General features: G+C 33.0%; 1 pseudogene; it reads right to left on the minus strand.

Annotated features, from left to right (window-relative positions):
- Positions 1-1,801: 1,801 nt before the first annotated feature.
- The window catches only part of LOC100949948, a 29,395-nt pseudogene continuing 7,057 nt past the window's right edge, over positions 1,802-24,139 (minus strand).

Here is a 24,139-nt window from a genome sequence, read left to right on the forward strand (position 1 = left end):
AGAACCCACCACCTTAGGCCCTAGCCACTTGAGCCAAAGGTGCCAAGCCAGAAAATGAGAAATTGTAGTTAAATATACATTTATTTAACTACAATATTTATACAAATAAATATAAATAAATTGTATTAACTACAATATTAATAGTAAATAATATTGTTATTGTTAATAAATTGTATTAACTACAATATTTATACAAATAAATATAAATTAAATATTTATACAATATTTAATACAAAAATATTTACTACTGAATTGTACAAAATATTTACAAAACATTGTCTACATGTTGGCCTCCTCTTTGTAAAATGTTGTGATGAATGTTTCGTAAGTAAACGCACACGTTTTGTAAATAAAGGTACACGTTGCCTTTTACCGCACAGTCTATGCTTAAAATAGATCCTAGGAGATAAGGTTTCAGTGGGTACCCTATATAACCTCATGTATTATTCACTAATGAAGACTAGTACAAAGAATTAATTTACAAAGCACATTATTGATAAAAATGTCACCTTTTATGTGGCAATATATTAACCTTGGCCACATTATAAAATAGTTTTGTCTTAGTTCCAAAGCATTACACATTTCTTTCAAGGTGCCAGCATTAATGTGGTTAGTAGAAATTTCTTATAGCATCTTATAATATCTGTTTATAATGCAAATTTGCAATTATTTGTGTTGTTTCTTTGATATTTTAATGGAAGGGGAAGAGCTAGCTACCATAATAATTCCTATAGTCTATTTTTTTTTCTGTTTTTCTACATGAATGAAACAACGTTCACCTCCCAAAGAGGGTCTTCCATACAAATATTGAAGTAACAATACAAAATGGGCACTCAATTCTCTTATCTCCTGAAACAAGTTTAATTTATTTCTTAATGAACATTTCTTTTACAAACCTATCTTATTGATTTGTGTAACAATTACATGATATATTACACATTTGTATAATCAACTCAAAAAATTAAAAAGTTACTTCACACGAAGGTGACTTAAATGAACTCTCATAATTTGAAAACTGTGGCAGAAAAATGCATGTTTTATCATTTTTATGCTATATATTGGAATAAATGTTTTAAATAATTTAAAGTAGAATTTATTATATGGGATTTTGAGAGAATAATACCAAACAAGGGAAAAGTTATACAAATATTCTTTCTTCCCACTCAGGAAAGAATGCACCCAAAATATTTGAATTTTTTTTTTTTTAAGCAAATGACAAAGACACAGTATACCAGCTTTACTTTTTAAACCTACACTTAGCATTATGTATTTAAAAAACTGTCAAAACTTACGAAGATGCCAACATTCATACATAGCTGGAAAACATCCTTAATTTATAGTAAACCAGAAAAGTGTTACCATTAGAGTGTTAATATCTGTCACTACTAAATACTGAAAAAAACTGAAATTATTTCTGGTGGATGATTCACCCTGCAATGTTAACTTCATAGCTCATGTTTCAGACACAACAGAAAAGCAGGTCCATACTGGTGTTAGCACACTCTTGTTCTACCACTACTGAGAAGTCAGGGATCACCTGGAGCATTTTTAATTAAAAAAAAAAGTGCATACAGAGATTTACAACAATTTTAAAGACATATAAATGTTCATATTTTGTTGTCCCAACAATAATCTCAAAAGTCTATGATAAATATGGCTCCGATGAACGGTTTATAAATACTTAGATTAGGTACAGTGATACTGAAAGTTGAGTTTGTTTGAAATCTTCAAAATAATGTTCCTGGTAATCCTCAAATGGGGTTTGCTATGGTTAACATTTCTGTTAAATGCGTTTATTTAGTCATTTGTTATCCAGGCTTAGCAGGTGATCCTTACCATTTACTGTCCTGGACTTCAGCAGGCCGTCTGTCTACCTTCAACTTCCACTGTTGACCATTTTGCACGATTCTCTTTGAAGTGATCTTTCTGCCATTAACTTTTTTGTAGAAGTTGATAGACTTGAAGTTGCTCATCCCGTTACCACCAAGGATGTGGAAGAGAATGAAGTGAGCCCCTCTGTGATCCAGCGATGAATGAAGTAAATCCTGCAGGAAACCCCACAGAAAATCATGTATCAAAAGAAGAAAATCTACTTTCAAAAGACGGAAACCCACTGAAGGCGGAGAAAAATGACCCTGTTCCTCGATTTCTGCTTGTCCTCAAATGAGTCTTCAAAGAAGTCAAATGATAATGAGTCCCTTCCACCAAAAAATTCCCTGAAGACATGGTCTGGATAACGGAATGTGAAGCCAAACTCAAATGATTCTCAAACAACTTTCACCATTCAATCTTTCCTTACCATATTTGCCACAGATGTCCCGCTTTCTGGGATCTGGTAACACCTCAGATGCTTCAGCTACTTCTTTGAATTTTCTCTCTGCTTCTTTATTCTCAGGGCTTTTATCTGGGCGCCACTTCAGCGCCAGTTTTCGGTATGCCTTTTCAATGTCCTGGGCTTAGGTAACTCTCTGCCTGCCTAGAACTTCCGAGTAATCCACCTGTGTGTTAAATGATTGTTGGAACAGGTCCGAGGACGCCCCCTGCTGACGGTGGAAAGGAAGGAGTGGGCAGCAGCCTGGGGCTCCTTGCAGCTCTGGCGGTGGGGCTGCGCAGGTGGTGGTGGCAACCAAAAATATTTTTGAATATTAGTAACTTTGGAATGACTTTGTGAAGTCAAAACAGATCATTACTTTTCAGAGGTCAAGCTACAAATGTGTAGCAAATATAGTCTATATTAACAAATAAACAGAAAAATAGAGATACTAACACATCACTTAATAACAAGTGGATTTTTCATATGCATTAAAATCAACCTGGAAAGCACTACTGTGCCAAATAATGAATTTTAAATGTTTGTTTATATCACTGCATTGTATGATTCTGTAATCATACACAAGTTCCTTAAAATATTGGAACCAGTTTAGGAAATGGTAACTATAGTATTACAACTTTTAGTTTAGTCAATTAGAAAAGTAGACTTTTTTTCAAAGTTAAAGTACTGTAACTTATTTCAAAATATATTACATTTTTTTCTTTGTTTTTAGATGAGCTTTCCATAGTTATTCTAATCAGCATTTTTATTTTTGACAATGAAACAGAAATGTACAAATAAAACTCTCATACAAAATACATGCAATGTAACTAAGAAACGCTTGTCAAAATAATATATTTTGTTCCCAATTCTATCTAATCAGTTCTCACTTTCTTGTGTTTAAAATTATCCATGGTCAAGCTAACCCAATGCTCGTTTCACATAAAATTCTCCTCATACTTTCGTTTTCCTACTTGAGCTTTTATTGCAAGCACTCCATGAACTAATTCAAAGTGGAGTGTTGGCCTTTCCCCCAAAACATCATTTTTTTTAAGTGTCGAAATATTTTTTAAAAACATCCTCTTAACTAGCGTACTCTTCTTGTATCTCAAAATTATTTTTCAGATCCATGTTAAGAGTGATTTGTCGCCAAATTCACCACAAATAGAATTGAACCAGAAATGTGCATCTCTAACTTACTGCAGAACATTTCCAGTTAGAAAAATGGAAAAGCAGCATCCCAATTACAGAAAGGAATTTAATATTTGCAGATTCACAACTAAAGCATTTGGGGGTTTCCTCTTTGCATGATTAGTTTTTCCATTTCTTCAACTTGTAGGTCAAAGCACAGTGAAATGAAAGCCTTGAACCCCCACACTGTTTCCTAATAATGTATGTTTCGTTAACTATAATGTTATTCAAAGTCAATGTATAAGAAAGGAAGGGAATAATCTCAGCCAGAAAACATTATCTATCTTTAGTTCCTGAATATGTCTACTTTATTGAACTAGGCAGTTCATGTAATATCAGATCCTTTGTATAAAAAAGACCTAAGGTGTAAAGATATTTATATTTACTGCGTGACTTAAACTTAGATTTTTTCATCTGTTTTGGTGTTACTGTTATTTATTGGGCAGTTCTTTGAATCTACTATGTGCTTTATGCATAGTGTCTGATGCATTTATTTCAAAATAACCCTTTCTTCATGGACTACATTCTAGAGGGGAACACAGATAAGCAAGCAATGACCATCATAAATAATTGAATTGTACAATACATAAGGAGAAGGTAAGTGCTGTGGGAAAATGACATGGTAAAGGGATACTGAAATGTAAGGCAAAAGTAGCAGGTTATCATGTAAATATAGGATTAAGAAAGTTTTCATTGAGAAGTGGGAGGAAACTAGTATTTCACATAGAAGGTATAGCTAGTGAAAAAGTTTGAGGCAAAGTAAATGTTTTTACATATTCTAGAAAAGGAAAGGAGGCAGTGAAGTTGTGAGAAGTGAATAAGAGAACGATTACCTACAATAATCAAAAATACAGTTGGAGAACAAGAGAGAAACCAGATCACAGTATGCCTTAAGAAATGGGATTTAATTTTTTTTTAGTTGAAAATGTCTCATAACGTTTATTTTCAGCTATAATAAAGCAAAGTAATAATTTATGAGAACACTGATCATACCTATTTAAAGGACATGATATGATGTTTCAATACATTTACACATTGTGGAATGATCAAATCACAGTATTTAGTTTATCCACCATCTGAAAACATTGATCATTTCTTTGTTGTGAAAATATTTAAAATCTTCTCTTCTACCTATTTTAAATAAATGATGCATGATTATTAGCCATAGTCACCCTTCTCTGCAATAGAGCATCATATTTTATTCCTCCCATCTAACTTTAATATTTTACCAGTTGACCAACCTCTCCCATCTTACCTTCCCACTTAATTCTCACAGTCTCTAAACACAGTATACTACTCTCAACTTCTGTGAGATCAATTGTTTTTAGATTCCACATATAAATGAGTACTTGTAGTATTTGTCTTTCTGTGCCTTGCTTATTTCAGTTAACATGATTTTCTACAAGAACATCCGTGTTGACTTAAATGAGTGGATTTCATCTTATTTGTGGCTGAGTTATTTTCCATTGTGTCTCATATACTGCATTTTCTTTATCCATTCAGCAAATGATGAATGGCAATGTAAATAGTGCTTCAATAAACATGAGAAAAAATGAAAATTGGCCCCTGTATCTCACTATATATAAAAACCAATTCAAGATGGATTAAAGGTAAAATGTAAGACCCCAAACTATGAAACTACTGGAAGAAAACAGGGGAAATGCTATGTGACATCTGTCTGGTGAAAGATATTTTAGCTATAACCTCTAAAGCACAAGCAAAAAATAAACAAATGAGATTAGATCAATTAAAAATCTTCTGCACACCAAGAGCAATCAACAGAGTGAAGAAACAGGCTACAGAATGAAAGAAAATATTTTGAAATTATGTATCTGACAAAAGTTTAATATACATTTATTTATAAGACACTTAACACCAAAAAAACTTACTAAAAAGTGAGCAAAAACCCAGAATAGACATTTCACCAAAGAAGACATCTGAATGGACAACAGGTATATGAAAAAGAATGAGAGTGGCAACTCTGGCTCAGTGAGTAGGGCTCTGACCCTGTATACCGAGGGTGGTGGGTTCAAACCTCGCCCTAGCTAAACTGCAACATAAAATAGCCGGGCATTGTGGCAAGCACCTGTAATCCCAGCTACTTGGGAGGCTGAGGCAAGAGAATCACGTAAGCCCAGGAGTTGGAGGTTGCTGTGAGCTGTGATGCTAAGGCACTCTACCGAGGGTGACAAAGTGAGACTCTGTCTCTAAAAAAAAAAAAAAAAAAAAAAAAAAAAAAGAATGAGATTTGGAGTTTTGTTTTCAGTGGAATTGTGTGAAGTATAAATTTTTAATGCATAAATGTGTGTACATATACTTGCTAATTTGTGCATGGAATAAATTTTGCAACTATAGTTTTCGAGATATAAAATTTTAAAATCTAGGACAGTTTAAAGAATATATTGTATAGCATGGACAGTTTCTGTTATGACATTCTTGTTTAATACACACATATTATTTATCCACTCTTTCAACTTGAATAACCCACTAAACTGTAATACTAATCAGCAGATTTACACATTTGTAAAATAACTGCCATTATTTGTAAGACCTACCAAAAATTTTAGTGCTTTAATATGCTCCCAAAGCTATTAGCACAATTACTAATTAGACTGTTGGAGTGCTACGTTGTGCACAGAAAGATAAAAGAAGGCTTCACGAAGATACAGTTCCTTTTGCTATTTTATAGTTCACATACTTTCAATTAAAAAAAGATTAGAGTTAAATGAGTTTCCCAATTATGGAAATTTTATACTGTAATAAAGAAGTGTATTTAGAAGAGAACTTATATTATGAGAGTGCTACTTCAATATAAATAGAAAAGTGGATAATGGAGCATCTTTGTGTGCTGCATGAAAACTATGTTATCTGATTGCAGCAAAGGAGAGGCGGTACACTGGGGCCCTTAACTATTACTTATAATATGGGAAGATGTGTACTCATAAGACAAAGTCAAACACATTTGATTCAACTAGAAAGTTGCCCACATTTTTATGTAAAGAAAAAAAGGCTACTACTTTTACATTTATCTTTCTATCACTTTTAAAAGATTTTCCCATAACACAATTCAGCTTCATAATATACAGTGATCTTGACATTCTGTTGCTTTTCAAATGACATTACGAATCTTCCCAGCTTAAAATTAGCTTACTGTCAGTCTGTTACCGGGATGCTGTGAAGATGTCACTAAAACCAGAGATGCAGTGGGGAGGCACTAAATCTTCAGATTGTTCATGCTTATTGCTATTATTTTATTACCTCCAACACAGATATTAGTCAAAGACTAAGAAATGTCAACCCTTTTTTATCAACCCATATTTTATCAACTTTAAACCCTAAAAGTAGTATGATGATAAATCATTAAAGCTGTAATACATACAGATGAGGGGGAACCTCTGAGCATTTTGTTGTTATAAAAATAGGGAAAGAAAAATTTTATTTATTGAGGTTTTATTGCAGTTTTATGTAATATCTGTTTGAAGAAGACACAAAGAGCTGACCAAGCACTCCAGTTACTAGGAATTGTTTTGATTCTGGATTTATGACACTCAGTTTTCTCTATGAGCTCTCAGATCTCCATAAGCCATGAATACTGAGCTATCCATCTATTTATATCTTCATTAATTAAAAAATGGGTATTTTAAAAAAAGATGCTGAATTTCAAATAAGAAAATATTATGAATTCTTCCAAGTATCTAATGGTTAAATATAAAGAAAATAATTTGAATAAGTTAATGATTAAAAATTACCTGGAAAATACTATATTCATGATATTTAAAGAGCAATTTAAAAGTACAGAGAAGAAAGCCTTACCTCTAAATTCATTCTTTGAGAATTAAATTATGAAACAATTTCTTGATAATATTAATAATCGCAGCATCAATTGGTTAATGTTTGAATGCTATTAAATGATCTTATTTTTTCTAACACCTCAGGTAAAATCTTTAACAAATGCATAATATATTAGGGTTGCCTTGTTATGGGTCAAAGAAAGAGATTAGAAAAATATTGACTGATGCAAAATATTAACCCTTTGGGGGGGCATAGCACTACCTGTTTATTGGCTAATAAATATAAGATGGCCACAGTTTCTGTTTGGGGTCTCAGAAACTGACACTCATACAAGATTTATGTAAAAAAAATTATGAAGTGGTTTCTTTGGTTGAAAAATGGAAGAAATTGAGAGTCTGAGAAAGAGAAAGAAGGTAAAATGCCATGAAGGTCAATTTGGACTCAATAAAGCAGGGAAGCAATCTACATGGTCTCTGGAAACCATAAAGGTCACAACTTCAAGTTGTCACCATTAGGGGGCAAAAGGGATAGTACATTAATTCTTCCTCATCTTGGAATCATTGTTTAAGAGTTATGTTAGGATGGTGGAAAGGCATGATTTTCCAGGGACTTTTACTCCTGGTGCCCATGGATAAAATATGTCCCAGTATCCTCGGAACATTTGTCAACACAAAGACCCAAGTGTTGACTGAAAAGACTGCGGAGAGTGTTGATAGTGTATGCTAGACTCACCTTCAAATTCTCCACATTTTGAAGTTTTAAGGACTTTTGTTTTGTTTTTTTAGTTTTCCTTACAGAGAATTTATGGGTTTTTTTTTTATTACAATTAGCATCACTAAGAAGTGACAAGAGACTATATTTTTATTAAGCATGTTTATATAATTATTACTAAGTATGATAATGAAAAAAGATTTTAAAGTCTCAAAATTGAGAGCAAAACCATAACTTTCCAGTCATAATAGAAAACCCATGTATTGGTCAATACATATTATGTTTGAGTAAATTATAAAAATCTTGGCATACTTATAGTTCAAAAAGTATTCTGAGCAGTTGTATGCTATTAACTAATTTAGTAATTTAACTCAACTTTTTTCAATTTCAATGGGAGGAAACAAAAAACTTATTGAACATGAAAAACCTTCAGTTGGCATCATATTTAACATTCAAAATTAAATGTTTTCCCTAAGTTCAGGAACTAGAAACAGATATCCAGTCTCATTTGTTGTATGTTACCATTTATATGGAGGTGAAACAGTGTACAGAGGCCTAAAAAGTGAAATAAGACAAGAAAAAGGGTTGTAAAGATGGGAATTTAAAAAAAAAAAGGTCTATTTTGGGATGGCATGTTTTCATAAATAAGAAAATAAAAATAATATGAAAAAATAAATTATCAAAATTATGAAGTTAATTTGCAAGATAACAGGACACAAAGGCACTCTAGTATTAAAAATCAATTGCAGATCCATGAGCATGGTATGTATTTCCATCTATCTACATCCTCTGAAACTTCTCAGAGTTTCATAGTTATCCCTACAGAGGTCTTTCACTTCCTTAGTTAAATATATTCCTAGCTACTTTATTTTCGTTGTAGCTACTGTGAAAAGCATTGCATCTTTGATTTGATTTTCAGCTTAACTACAGTAGGCCAATATGAAAGCTACTGATTTATGTACATTGAATTTATACCAGAGACTTTACTGAATTTATTTACCAATTCCAGGAGGATCTTGGGAAAATCTTTGGGGTTTTCTACAGATAAAAATCACATAGCCAGCAGAGAATGATAGTTTTATCTTCTTCTCCACTTGGATACCCTTAATTTCCTTTTCTTGCCTGATTGTTCTGGCGAGGACTTCCAGCACTATTTTGAACAGAAGTGGTAAAAGGGGGCAAAGTTGTCTAGTTCTGTTTCTGTTTAATGCTTTCAGATTTTCCCTATTCAACATAATGTTGGTTGTGGTTTTGTCATATATGGCCTTTACAATTTTAATGTATATCCCATCTATCCCAATTTTGTTAAACTTTGTTATCATAAAAGTTGCTCAATTTAGTTCAAACGCCTTTTCTGTGTCTTTTGAAAGGATCATATGGTCTTGTTTTTGCATCTATTTATGTGATAAGTTACATTTATGGATTTGTTTATGTTGAAACATCTTTGAATCTCTGAGATAAAGCTGCACTTGGTCATGATGAGTTACATATTTGATTTACAGCAGAATTCAGTTTGCTAAGATTTTATTGAGAGTATCTGCATCTACAGTCATAAGGGAGATTGGTCTATAGTTTTCTTTTTTCAAGTTATGTCCTTTTCTGAATTTGCTACAAAGGCGATATTCACTTTATAGAACAGTTGGGGAAGATCCCTTTCTTCTCATAATCATGGAATAATTTCTGCAGTATAAGTGCAAATTCTTCTTTGTAGGATTGGTAAAATTTAGGTGTGAAACTGTCTGCTCCAGGATTTTTTTCTGTTGGAAGATTTTTTTTATTACTGCTTTAAGTTTGGTGCTTGATATTTGGCTATTCAGAATTGTATTTCTTCCTGATTGAGCCAAGGTAGTGTTGTGTTTTCAAGAATTTGTCCATTTTCTCCATATTTCAAATTTATCAGCATAAAGATTTTTATAGCATTCCAAGGTGATGTTTTGTTTTTCCATGATATCAGTTGTGATTTTTCCTTTTTCATTTTTAATTAAGCTTATTAGAGTCCTTTCTTTTCTGTTTCTGGCCATCTAGTAAGAGGCTTGCCAGTTTTGACAATCTTTTCTTTTTTTTTTTTTTTTTTTTTTTTTTTTGGCAGGGGCTGGGTTTGAACCCACCACCTCTGACATATGGACCCTGTGCCCTACCCTGTTGAGCCACAGGCGCCGCCCTGACAATCTTTTCAAAGAACCAACTTTTTACTTCATTTAATCCTCCATATAATTCTTTTGTTCTCAATTTCATTTAATTCTACTCTGATCTTAGTTATATTTTTTTTTCTGCTGAGTTTGGGATTGGTTTCCTTTTTCAGTTCCTTACAACAATACATTAGTTATTGATTTATGATCTTTCTGCCTTTTGGATGTGTCCACTTAAGGCTGGGTTTTCCTCTCAGGAATGCTTTTGCTATATCCCACAGATTTAATAACTTGTGTCCCTGTTATCATTTAATTCAAAGAATATTTTGGTTGCCATCTTTATCTCCTCATTGTTCCAAATATCCTTCAGCAAAATGTTATTTAGTTTCCATGACGTTATGTATAGATGAAGTTTTCTAATAAAATTGATTCCTAATTTTAGTTTACTGTGGTCTTAGAAGATAAATTGCTGAAATGGCTACACTACTCAAAGTGATCTCTATTAAAATACCAATGTATTTTCTCACTGATAGAGAAAAAAATAGTTCTATGCATTATATAGAACCAGAAGTCCCAAAATCGCCAATGCAAATTTATATAATAAGAATGAATTGGGAGGCATCACTTTGCCAGACATCAAGCTATACTATAAGGCTATGGGAACCAAAGTGACCAGTACTGGCACAAAAAGAGACATAGACCTGCTGTAGATTAGAGCAGAGAACCCTGAAATGAAACCATCTTCATTACGCCAGCTGATCTTTGAGAAAACAGACAAAACATACAATGGATAAAATAATTCCTATTCAATAAATGGTGTGGGGAAAATTAGATAGCTACAGATAAAATATTGAAACAGGAGCTACCCCTCTCACCACTGACAAAAATTAATTCATGATGGATAAATACTTAAACCTACGGCCTCAAACTATAATAATTCTACAAGAAGATGTTGGAAAAACTCATAGGTATCAGCCTGGGCAAAGAATTGACGAAGAAGCTCCCAAATCAATAACAGCAACAGCAAATATAAACAAATGAGAACTGATAAAATGTTTTTGCACAGTTAAGGAGATAAGCAATTGCGTAAATAGAAAACCTACAGGATGGGAGAAAATATTTGCCATACTTCCAATTAAAGGGCTGATAACTAGAATCTACAAAAAAATTCAAGCAAATTGGCAGGAAAAAAAATCAAACAACCTCATTTAGAAGTGGGCAAAAGACATAAAAAAGATACTTTTCAAGCAGAGATAATCCAATGACCAAGAAACGCATGTAAAAATGCTCAATTTGTCTGATCATCAGGGAAATGCAGATCAAACCACAATGAACTACCACCTAGCTCCAATGAGATTGGCTTTTATCAACAGATCACAAACAATGATGCTGGTGAGAATAAAGAGAGGAAGAAACACTGACTTATATACTGTGGGTTGTAATGCAGACTAGTACAACCTTTATGGAGAATAGTATGGGATTTCTCAAAGAACTAATAGTACACCTAACATTTAATCTTGCAATCCTACTACCATGCATTTACCCAAAGGAAAAAAAAGACATTTTATGAAAAATACACTTGCACTCAAATGTTTATAGCAGCACAATTCACAATCACAAAGATGTGGAAACAACTCAAGTACCCATTGATATATGAGTATACTCACCATAAGAAACAATGGTGATTTAGTATCATCCTGGGTGAAGCAGGAGGTTATTCTTGTAAGGGAATTATTAGAAGAACGGAAAAACAAATAGCACATGTACTCAATGCTAAATTGGAAATGGTTGGTCAACACTTCTGTGCACATTTGAAAGTAAAACTCAATGGAAATCAAGCAGATGGAAGAGGGGCAAGGAGTTCAGTAAATTCCCAGCTAACTGGGAACAATGCATTCATTCTGAGTGACAGGCAACCTTCTAACTTTGACTTAAAACATAAAAAAGCAAATTATGTAGCTACAATGTGTATACCCCTGCAGTCGTCTAAAAAGAATAGCATTTGTATATTTTAGCATCAACCTACTGAATATAAAACCTATGCATGTACAAGAGCATGAGACTATTAAAATATTAAAAGTTCAATAAATTATCAAAATTTAAAGATTTCTCAGAGATTTAATAGGAAAAATTTGAGAGATATACCCATATGCTTTTAATTAAAAATTAAGATTTGCCAAACACTACTTTATAGATTCAAGAAAACATTAATGAACCCACTAAGTAAGCTCAATGATCATTAAAAAAAATCAAGTGTTATTTGAAGCAGCAAATATGAAAATATTAAATAATAGGATGATTCTGATTGTGTATATTTTTAATAACCCAGAATTTGTTATGGAATGTCATGAAACTTAAAAACTTTTATTTTATACAACTTAAAGCTCTTTAGTTATTTTTCATAAATACTTTTCATCTTTTAAATTTTATTTTGCCAAAAGATGTAACTGTTATAAGTGACAGATTGAAGTACATACTTCCAACTTTTTATATTCTGAATCTAATCTGTATGGTTGATGTTCTGTCATTTGGTTTTTACTTTTAGTCTGAATTTTCAATGTTTGCAATGTTCATATTGATGTAGCCAGTTTAGAATATGCATGACACACACAGACATAGACAAATTTCCCTTCGGTGCATATAACATTGAAGGCAAGCAAATGAGAAAAGCACTTTTCTGTTCTCTAAGCAGCACTGTTCTGTTTTTAGGGATCATTCCTCTTAAATCTTCTAGGAAAGGTTCTTTTCTTGAATCCAACTTGATTCAATTTATGGTGTTATTAACAAGGGGTAATATTTGTGGCTTTATCTTGTTTACACTCCTTTCCTCCTACAATGCTCAGAAGTATCTCTTTCTCATTGCTGTCCACACATTTGCAGAGTACCTTATTTATTATTTAGTCTAAAGTCAGTCCAAACACAGTATCTCTGGGCTTGCTTTATTCTTTTCATTGAAGCCATTCTCATTTTAATTCATTAAGTGCAAGAAAAAGCTCTACATGATGAATCATCATTCCAAACACATTATTCACATTCTTCTATTTCACACTTTTTAACAGCTTTATTGGATTGTTATAAACTTAAAATACACTGAAAGTTTTGAAAGTGCATAGATGAATATGTTTTAATGTATTCATTCATTGAATCATCACAACAATCAAGATAAGGAACAGGTTAACAACTCAAAACATGTCATGGCCCTTAGAAATCCCATTTTCCAACTGTGCATACTCTCACAATCCGAGGATGTAACTGCTGTTTATTCAATAGTTTGCATTAATTTGTACATGGACAGAACTGAAGAACACTCTTATTGTAAAATATCTCAAGTATGGAAAAGCAAGCATCCCATATACTCAATACTAATTTGAAACTAGAAAATGAACAACTATAGGCCCATGTGAAAGGAAAACAATTAAATTCAAGAAAGGAGACAGGGAAAGGGAGGAGGAGGCTTAGTAATCCCCCCCCCCAGCTAATGAATACAATGTAGGTGTATATGGCCCACCTCCCAGGTGAAGAACCCAAATACAGCTTAAACTTTTCCTAATAAATGAGAATAACGTAACCTAATTGTATATACCTTATATTAATCTGAAATTAAAAGTAAACATGTATCTAATAAAACATATATTTTTATGTAATAATAAAGTGTGTACTCAATTTGATCAGGCATCATTCTTTTACCATGAATTTTTTGAGGATTCATCTATGTTGTATCTATTTAATAGCTTTTTCTATTTTTTCTGAGTACTATTCCATTGTATGGCTCCACTAAAGTATGTAAATATATTTACTTCTTGGGTCATTTCAAGTTTGCAGCTATTTCAAATAAATACACAATGAAAATTAGTGTGCATTTTTCAATGGATATGTTTTATTTGTATTTGTGTTAGATAAACTTCAGAATTGAATATGAGTAATACACTGGAAGTATGATGAATTTTTAAGAAACAAAAAACTGTTTTTCAAGTAATTATAGGAATTTTAGACTATCAACAATAGTGTGGGAGAATTATAATTCTTCTTTATCCTTGACAATGCTAGATCTAATCATCTTTCTGTTTTAAGAATATATAACAAGCTAGTACTGGTATCTCATTGTGTATTAATTTGCAATTGCCTAATGATTAATCATGTTGAATATTTGATAATACATATTCAGAATTCTTTCATTCAGTTTGCGCCTATATCTTCTTTTCATGTGTCTGTTAACTGATATATCATTTGCAGTTTGAATCTTGTCTTTTATCTCCCTTAAGAGTAATTTTTAAATGCATAATTCATAATTTTAATGAGGTCTACATTAAGGGCATTTTTTTTCTTTCATCATTTTTTCATAATGCATCTAAGAAATTTTGCTTTACTCATGTTCCAAAAGAATTTTTCTGTTTTCTTCTAGAAATACTGTAATTTGATGGTTTTATCTTTAGTCTAGGCTTGATATTGAATTAATTTTTATAACAAGATACAGATTAAGTCGATTTTTTCCCTAAAAATATCTAATTGTTACACCACCATTTCTAGACAAACTTTCTTTCCTCATTGAATTGCCTTTGTACTTTTATCTAAAATCCTGTGACCCTATATGCTTGACTCTCTTTCAGAACTCATTCTGTTCCATTTATATATCTGGGTTTCTTTATGCTGATACCACCTGTTGTGATTACTGAAGTTTTATAATTGAGGTAAGCAATATTTTAAGTGTATACCTAAGGTCGGACAATTAAGTTGACAAACTCATCCTAGCAGAAGTGCCGTAAACCTCATTGCTGAATATCACTACGATTGTCAGCTGGCCGAAGGGTGTACCTTAATATTAAGGAAGGAGATAGGTAGCATTTTTTTCTAGGATGAGTTTGCAAACTTATAAACTTAATTGTTGGACCTCATAAGTTACAAAATTGTTTGTACTTCCTAAATTCTTTGTGTTTATGTATGAGTTTTGAAATGATATTGCCATTTAAAGTAAAAAAAAAAAAGGTTAGTTAGGATTTGGGTTGAAATTGTGTTGAATCTATAGATCAATTCTGGGGCCATTGCCATCTTAATAATTAGTTGATTCTTCCAACATATTAAGAAGAGGTACATGTGTGTGCTCATAATTTATTTAAGTTCTCTCTGATTTTTCCCAACAAAATTTTGCAGTATGCAATGTAAAAGTTATTCTATCTTTTGTTAAAATTATCTCTATACATTCCCAGTATTTTTTAGAAATCAGTTATGGTTAATTTCAAATTCTGAATATAGATTACAGAAATAAAATGAGTGTGTGTATATTGATTTTGTATCTTTAGAATGTGCTAAACTCATGTAAGTCAGGAGCTTATTTACACATTCCTTAGGATTTTCTACTTGTGTTTTCTGTGATTTCATGCAATGTTAATACCAGCTTTTCTGTCTGGATGCATTTTCTTTTCTGTCTTTTTAATTGCAGTAACTAAAACCTTCAGGAAAATGTAGAATAAAAGTGGCACCTTGACTTGATATAGTCCCTGATCCTTGGGAGGAAGTTGAATTCTTCACCATTATGTTGCTACGTGTTTTTCTCAGATCCCACATATCATTGAGAAAATGCCTCCATTTCTTTTTTGCTGAGAGATTTTTTAAAAATCAGAAACTGATAATAAATTTCTAAGCACGTTTCCTGTGCATGTGTGATTTTCATCTGAATTTATTTTTAATCCACTAATATTGTAAATCACATTAAGTGATGTCATACGAACCTCATACTTCTGCGATAATTTCTCATAATATAATACATTATTTATTTAACACAATACTAGTTGCAGTTTCCCAACATTTTATTAAGAATTTTTTAATGTATGTTTATGAGATTTGTTTGTCAGTGGTGGTCTTTCCTTGTAATATCTTTGGTCATGATATCATGGTAGATTTACAGAGTAGTTGAGGATAATTTCCTTCTACTTTGCTTCTGGGCAGTTATTGCATTTTGGTGCTTTTCGTTCTTAAAGTTTTACTTCCAGTTTTAGCTCTGAAAAATAAAGATCTTAGAGGTCACCCCTCTTGTTTTCCTAACAAGAATGAAGCTGAGCAGACTGAAAAATCAACAACCACTTATGTATGTTAGAGAATTAAAGTCAACAGGCAAATTACCCTGAAAGAAAGGGTGAATACAGAGAATCATATAGCACAGAAGCTGTCACTGGAACCAGTAACTAAGAACATTTAAATGGCAATTAATAAATGTAAGAAACCGATTGTGTATACCAACTTAAAAGTGTATTACATATTATTTTGAAAATATTCATTAGTTCTTTGTTATTTCACTATGAATTTTGTAGAGATAAAGTTGAATATATAATGATTTATTTACTATCTTGAACCAAAAGGTTAAAAAAAATAAAATTTAAAGTAAAAGAAAAGTTTTTACTATGAAATAATAAAGTAAATGGAATTGTAAAAATCATCATAATAATTACTTCATTTATAGAGAAAACAATTGAACTAAAGAAGAATAGAATTAGATCTTCCCATAGAAATCTTCTTCATGAAGTATGGGATATTACAAATTGATGATACATTAATATCTATATTCTATTTCTTACTAACACTTAATAGCACAACAAACGATGGTGCTCATTTTTATGGCAATTGTGGGAGGAAATATATATTATTGATTGTAGCAATAAAATGTATATGTTTACAGGTTGTCATTTAGCATTCTTTATATGGATGTGAATATAGAATTAACTACCCACATCACCAGTCTAATAATCACATTTGCTCTTACATGTTGAATAACTGATATTCTTTGCACATCATAACACGATAAAAGTTGCAAATGCAAAAGAAAGAAGGAAAGTAATAATGAAAAAGAAAGGATAGTGATGTGCACAGGGTAAGAATGTGTTTAGCTTCAAGCCTCTAAAATAGAACACTTTTTTTCACATCTACTTGAGTGACTTGGTGAATCATTCATTTATTACACAAAGTAAGGTGAAAAGCGAAAAAAAAAGTAACATTAATTACTGTTACCTATGTGGTATAAACACTAATAAAGACTTAGGGATATGGTATAAATAAAATAAACAATGTTTCCTAAATTCTAATGAAGAGATGGATCATAAACCAATAAATGATTCTGTTACATTGTGATGACTACAATAAAAAATTCTGGAAACTGGGAATGATTACCACTGAGTATAAAGGGAGTAAGTTGGATTCTGTGTTCAAGGGAGGTCACTCTAAAGTGGTGACATTTGAAGAGAGAACGGAATGGAGAAGAAGTAAAGAAGTGTAGCCTGGAAAAAGTGTTCAGTGAGCATAATGTAAATCACTTGAGAGAGAGGTAAGCTTCCTATTTTTCAAAAATACCACTAGATAAGTTTTCAGTAATTAAAACACTGGTGAGAGATTAGTGGAGAGAAGTCAGGAGGGGCCAGACTTTATCAATACTTATAAATCATGGCAAGAATTTTATGTTGCTCTCATTCTATCATCATAGGATTTTAATCAGGATTTTTAACCTGAAAAAGTACACTATAATGGAGCAAAAATGGAACCAAATAAATGCATGTAAATCTTTCAGAACATTAATGTCTTAAATTGGATTTACCAGGTTTAGACTCCCAAATGTGAATTATTTATTTGAAATTTATTGAGTGAGGATTCTCAGGAGAACAGGGAGGAAGTAATTGGAATAAAGAAAGAGAAGGAGCTCCCTAAGAATGTGGTTCCAGACGGGGTCTAGGTTTAGTCTGATCTCACAGGGAGATTCAATATCCTTTCCCCCAATTGATAAGGAAGTAGGGACATTTGTAGCTCCCAGAACAGTCAGCAGCTGCACCATGAAGTCACTGAGCAGAAACTATCTCGAGAGAGGAAAGGCAAACTCCCAGGCACCTCAGGAAAGGTGGCCCCAATTTCCCGGGCCCCACATCTCTGGAAAACTTTCAGTTGATAGTGTTATGCCCGAAATTCTCCCAAAAGACCCCCACAGACAGTCCGAGACACACTCCGATGTAAAAAGCATGAGATGAGTTTATTTCAGGCCCCGGGAGGCCTGGACTCTCCTGGCATGCAAGCCTAGGACGAGCCCCGAACCCGGGGTGGAGGAAGTTTTTATGGGTACAGAAAGCAAGAGGGGTAAGGTCAGATATGAGTACACTTTTCATTGGTGGTTGGTGATTTCATTAGGAAAGGGGGAAGTAAAGGAGGATTTGCATTGGTAGCTGATGATTTCACTAGTAAAGGTGAATTTGGATTGGTACAGGTGAGGGGTGGAGGGTCCCTTAACCGGGGGCTAGAGTTGGTGCAACCTGGTTACCTGTATTTCAAGGTAATAGAAACTTATTGTTTATTATAGCAACTATCTGCCTAAGGTGACTCAGTTTATAGCGCAGTGGCTGTGCAACCTGGGGTGGGGGAAGGCAGCAGAGAGTGGCCCTGCAGGTTTCACTGGCAGAGGTTGGGGTGGAAGGGCTATGCGGTAAACAGCTAGGAATGGGGCTTGTGCTGTAAACAGCCAAGAATGGAGCTTGTGCTGTAAACAACAAAATGGAGCTAGTTTGGCTCTCACAATAGCTATTTATCTAAGCACCTACAGCAGCAAGGGAGTGGGTTTACATAAAGACTGGTAAGCAATCAAATGCTATAACAAAGGAGGCTCAAAGCAGGAAGAGCCACTTTTGGTTTTTCTCTTACTGTTATTAGGCAGAAATGAATGTTATGTAGCTAGAATCTCTCTCTCTGTCTCTTCCAGATCCTTCCATAGACCACTGTGAGTGAAAGGATAGATTTTGACTGATAAGGGGAGAAAAAAGACATTTGCATGATATACCTTTGACAAAGCGCTAATAACCAGAATCTACAAAGAACTCACACATATTTTCATTTTTACTGTGTAAGAATGTGCAAAGAGTACTAATATGGCTGCTAGTTTTAGAGTTCAGTATAAAAAAGAATAAAAACATTGTGCATTCTGATAAATAGAAACAATCTATATGATCTGTAAATTTTCCTTTTGCCATTGATGTTAAGAAACCCAGAAAAAAAATGTAGTAAAGTAAAAAGTATTTAATTTTGGTTTCTAATACAAATTATGCTCCTTTTTCTTCTGCTAATATAATTCTTGAGTTACCCTACTGGTACTCAAGGTTTTAAATGGATTTTATTGTGAATTTACCTCAACGCTATTGACTAAGAATACAATAGACATTACAAAAAATAGTCATTAAGCTATATTAGAACAGTTGTGAAATTCCTGAAATTACAAGGACATAATGATAGGGAAAATTAAATTTGTATGACCGTCTGGTTTTAAATAGAATCTAAGTGAGTATATATGATTCATAAAGCATGTGCACTGATCAGATTTCACTTCCCAGAGTTCATTATGCTGTATGTGACGTGACTACAATGCCATTCACAATTATAATAGCTGTGCTTGCCATAAGTCATTCTCTGGAAAGAATGTTTCTTATTCTTTCAAGAAAATACATTACTTAAGTATGTGATTTTCAGTACGAAGTGTTAAAATTTGGCAAGTATAAATTAGCTCATACTTAACTTTCATATTTAAAAATGTGGTTGTACTAGATGCTTTATACTTCAAGTTATTTAAATATTGAAATCCGGTAAGAGAGAAAATGTAAATTAGAGAGAAAAGATCAGAATCATAACATTAGTTTAGGCCTCAGCTCTGTCTCTTAGCAGCCATGATTTTGAAAGTTTTTCTCCATGTGTCAGGGGCCAATATCTTCAACTGTGCTAATCTGAGAAATATGTAATGAAGTTCGTAGTAAATACCAATGGAACATTGTGTTCATCTTTTATCTTTCATATTGTTTATTCTCTGTCTCTCTCACATAGCTAAAGTGTTGATATCAAATGATGACAGTATAACTTTTTTTCTGACACAGAACAAATAAAATGTGAGTTCTAGTTGCAGTTTTTGTCCTGAACAAGCCATTGAACAGTCTTTTGGTCTTTAATTTCTTCTTATTTAGAATAAGAACTTTAATAGACAAGAGTTCTGATTCAATCATGGCCCGCAGGTGTAATCATGTGTTGCTTAAAAGTATTTCACTAGGCAATTTTTTCCTTGTCTGAACATAATAAAGCATACTTTACACAAACCTAAATGTTATAGTCTACCATCCACCAAGGCTAGTCGGTATATCCCATTGCTTCTAGGCTATAAACCTTTACAACATGTACTGTACTGAATACTATCAGCATAATACAAAGGTAAATATTTACGTATCTAACATAGAAAAGGTACAGCCAAAAGATTGTATAAAAGATTTAAAAAATGATTCACCTCTATAATGTAATGATGGATTGGGTTTGTTTTCCATAGGGTTATAGGAGGACCAAATTATAATGTTAAAACAAATAGCATGACAAATTCTCAATTTGATTGTTACTGATATTTAACTCAACTTTATGGAGAGCTGTATAGCGGCAAAAGACCCAAACAAGCAATGATGACAATGTGCATTCTGAGGCAAGTAGCCATACCACATTTCTGATAATCTGTCTGAGTTAAATCTGGACCCCAGTTAGCAGCTAGAAACACTGAAGAAGAGATTTGAATTTCAAGAATCCCTTTGGATCTTGGACACTGGGGTGAAGACAGCCCTGCATCTCTCCTCCCCTAGAGGGTGAGATGTCAGCTTCCAGCACAATGCCTGGCACAGGAGGACTGAGGCTTGTCCAAAGAAAAATTTGACCCATGCAGAGAAAAAAAAAGTACCCTACAGGAGAGACTTTGTTCTTTAGTATATGCCCTTCAGAGTTTTCTGCTTCTATAGACACTTTGCACATTTCATCCCCTTTGGTTTTTTTTCTGCTGTGTAATTTATAGATAACTGAAAGCAATACAATACTCATTCTTTCCTATATTTATGCAAATAAGTTCTCTGGCAAAGAGAGACGATCCAGCCTATGGTAAACCAATTTTGTGTCCATTCATAATCTATAAATATGTCTATTATTTGGATTTTCTTTTAAACCAATGGTAACATCTTTTCATTTCTTGATTTAATATTGAGTTAAATAAGATGAGTCACATGTATTATTTTTACATTTGTGTGAATCATGATGTTATTTTTGAAAAGAATTTTACCTTTTAATAGTTTTGGAGGCCTTACTGAAATACCTAGTAAATTCATCTGACAAATTTGATTAAAATTTATCTCTGAAGTCTTTTTTTTTTTTAGAGACAGAGTTGCACTTTGTCACCCTCAGTAGAGTGCCATGGTGTCACACAGCTCACAGCAACCTCCAACTCCAGGGCTTAGACAATTCTCTTGCCTCAGCCTCTCGAGTAGCTGAGACTACAGGCACCCATCAGAATGCACAACTATTTTTTTTGTTTGTTTTGGAAGTTTGGCCAGGGCCGGGTTTGAACCCACCACCCTCGCAATATGGGGCTGATGCCCTACCCACTGAGCCATAGGCGCCACCTATCTCCGGAGTTTTCATGTTACTTTGCTAGTTAAGACAAACAACATCTTTTATGTCCTCTAATTCAAAGTGAAAACATAATATTGATGTCTCTTTGTGTTGTAATTTTAATTTTTCTCTACTATTATTTTTGTATTGTGCTTTGGTTTGGTTTCTTTACAGCTGATATATCAGTTTTCATTGGTAGCAGCAATGACTGAGGATTTAATTTTATGTTCTGACCATCTGTTGAGCTCTGTTTGTTATAGACCTCAATGTTCTATTGGGTGAGAGACTTTTGGGTAGTTTCTGTCGTGTTATATAGTAACTGGCCAATTAGAGCATATTATTAGGAAGATAGAAAATATGTTGCATATACAGAATGGAGCATACTTTATATTTTACAAATAGAAAATACGGTCTGTTAGTTTTCTTTGTTTGCGTCTATATATTTTGTCTTTGAGTTCAAGTCATTGAAGGGTTTTCATTCCAATAAGAATGAGAACAGCTCCTCTGTATTTGATAACTGGATTTTTTTTGTTTATTTCTGTATTTATTATTGACACATGGCTTAAACTGTAGCATGGAAGCTAGAAGCTTTTTCTATGATTATATGTCAATGTGTCTCACAGTAAGAAAATTCTTTACCTTCCATTGTGTGTGTCATATTTCTACATTAATATCTCTAGAGGGTACTCGTAAATAATATTTTAAAGTCTATTACTTTATTGGAGTTTCTTCTTAATTTCAGGTTAACCTATGGATACATACAATTGGGTTACATTGTTTGTGTTTGTTAGGCTGGCTGTAGTTTGGTCCTTCACCCAGGACCATATACAAATGGAGTATATGGTGTGCCATATACACCTCCACTGTACCCGTTAGGGAAGAATTACAGAGCCCCTTTCTCCTCTCCCTTTACCTCATTATTGAATTTAATTGTGTTTTTCCTCTCATGTGGACTGGTAGTTGTTCATCTACTAGTTTCAAACTAGAATTAAATATATGAGATCTTGTTTTTTCATTCTTGAGATACTTTACAAAGAGAATGTTCTTCAATTCCATCCAGGTAAATACAAAAGATGTAAAGTACCCTATATTTCTGACTGAATAGTATTCCATGGTATACATGTACCATAGTTTATTAATCCATTCATGGGCTGATGGGCACTTGGGTTGATAAGACAAATAGGCATCTATACATATATAAGCATATGTAAATATGCACAATGAGAACATATATTTTTTTCGCATATGTAATATATGTGTTTATGTTATATATATGGACAGAGAGAGAGAGAATTGCCAAACTTCACAGAAAATAAGGACATTGAATGCTTAATATTTATGTGTGCTACAATTAAATATATAATATAGAGAGATATGTACATAAAATATATTTATATGTGTGTGTATATATATATATGTATGTATTACTATTCAACATAGTGCTGGAAGTTCTAGCCAATACAATTAGACAAGAAAATAAAGAGCATTCAAATTGGAGCAGAAGAAATCAAACTCTCCCTCTTTGCTGATGATGTGATCTTATACTTAGAGAACCACAAAGACTCAACCACAAAACTCTTGGAAGTCATTTAAAAATACAGTAATTTTTCAGGATATAAAATCAATGTCCACAAGTCAGTTGCTTTTTTATATGCCAAGAACAGCCAAGATGTGAGGTTAATTAAAGACACAACTCCCTTCACAATAGCCCCAAAGAAAATGAAATACTTAGTAATATACCTAACAAAAGAGGTGAAGGACCTCTATAAAAATAATTATGAAACCTTAAGAAAGGAAATAGCAGAGGACTTTAACAAATGGAAGAACATACCATGGCTAGGAATAATCAACATTGTTAAAATGTCTATGCTTCTCAGAGCAATTTACCGATTCAATACCATCCCTATTAAAATACCAACATCTTATTTTCAAGACTTGGAAAAAATGATTCTTCATTTTGTATGGAACCAGAAAAAACCCATATAGCTAAGGCAGTTCTTAGTAATAAAAACAAAGCCAGGGGTATCACCATACCAGATGTTAGGCTGTACTACAGGGCCATAGTGATCAAGAAAGCACAGTACTGTCACAAAAACAAAGACATAGACATTTGGAATCAAATAGAAAAACAGGAAATGAAACCAGCAACTTACAGCCACCTAATCTTTGATAAACCTAACAAGAACGTCCACTGGGGGAAAGACTCCCTATTCAATAAATGGTGCTGGGAGAATTGGATATCCACATGGAAAAGACTGAAACAGGACCCGCACCTTTCTCCACTCACAAAAACTGATTTAAGATGGATAATGGACTTAAATTTAAGGCATGAAACAATAAAAATCCTCAAAGAAATAATAGGAAAAACACTGGAAGATATTGGCCTGGGGAAAAACTTTGTGAAGAAAACTGCCATGGTAATAGCAACAACGATAATAAACAACTGGGATTTAATTGAGCTGAAAAGCTTCTGTACAGTCAAGGAGAAAACACCCAAAGCAAAGAGACAACCTACCCAATGGGAAAGGGTATTTGCATATATATTGTTTTTTTCTTTCTTCCTTTTCTTTTTTTTTTTTTTTTT

This window comes from Otolemur garnettii, unplaced genomic scaffold (genome assembly GCF_000181295.1).
Source record: "Otolemur garnettii isolate 467f Iridium unplaced genomic scaffold, OtoGar3 scaffold00009, whole genome shotgun sequence".
NCBI classification, from domain to species: domain Eukaryota; kingdom Metazoa; phylum Chordata; class Mammalia; order Primates; family Galagidae; genus Otolemur; species Otolemur garnettii.